This window comes from Galeopterus variegatus, unplaced genomic scaffold (assembly GCF_000696425.1).
Source record: "Galeopterus variegatus unplaced genomic scaffold, G_variegatus-3.0.2 Scaffold10159, whole genome shotgun sequence".
NCBI lineage: Eukaryota > Metazoa > Chordata > Mammalia > Dermoptera > Cynocephalidae > Galeopterus > Galeopterus variegatus.
Genome location: NW_007736270.1, coordinates 52,550 through 53,534, shown reverse-complemented (window position 1 = coordinate 53,534; position 985 = coordinate 52,550).

Sequence of the window (985 nt, the reverse complement as noted above, 5' to 3'; positions counted from 1 at the left end):
GCTTCCTCTTTCATCAGACCCACGATTACTGCTGCTGGTGGCCTGACACCTATGCCGGCTGTCCGTATTGGTCATGTAAGATCCACTGGGGGGGGCCGGCCCGGTGGCGCACTGCTACAGTGCGCTGCTTGGGAGCGTGGCGGCGCTCCCGCCGAGGGTTCGGATCCCACATGCAGACCGGTTCCCGCTCACTGGCTGAGCGAGGTGCGGGCGCAACACCGAGGGTTGCGATCCCGTTGCCGGTCCCGGTCCAGTATGGGCGTGACACTGAGGGTTGCAATCCGTTGCCGGACACGAAAAAAGGAAAAAAAAAAAAAAAAAGATCAACTGGGGGTTAGGGTATATGGGACAGCCTACTGGTAGGAGACTTTTTCAGTGTGATGGCAAATGACAGTGTTCTTTAACCATCCAGTACCCATGGGAGAGCTGATGGGCTACCAGGGTCCTTGCTTCTGTTTGCTGTAATGGCTATGCTTCACACCCCTGCGGAACTTTTGAAATATCCCATGAGTATGTTCCTCTTCACGACCCTATATCTCTTGTCTCTACAGACATAAAACATCATGAACAGAACATCATATCCTCTTTAGAAAATGCCCCTTCCCTTCATTCCGCGGGCTCCCCTATATATACTTGGTTACAGATCATCTTTGATACCATGTCCTTTTTAAACCAGACTGTTCCACCCATTTCCCCCAGAGATTGCTTTTTGTGCGCCTCCTTGGCTCGCCCCCTGCTTGCCGCTGTCCCAGTCAAAACCACCTCACTCCTTCGTCCAAACCCTTCCCAGGCCCCACTGCCCTCTTCACCCCTACCCAATGTTCCTTTGTGGTAGCCTGAGGACGGAAACCACACCCTCCTCCCTAGAACATGCCTTTGTGGCCCCACGATTTCCAAATCTTTCAATGACCCCTTTTGCCAATACAGTCTGAACCTCACAAATACCACTCATGCATCGCCTGGAACCTTTTTTTGGTGCAATGGA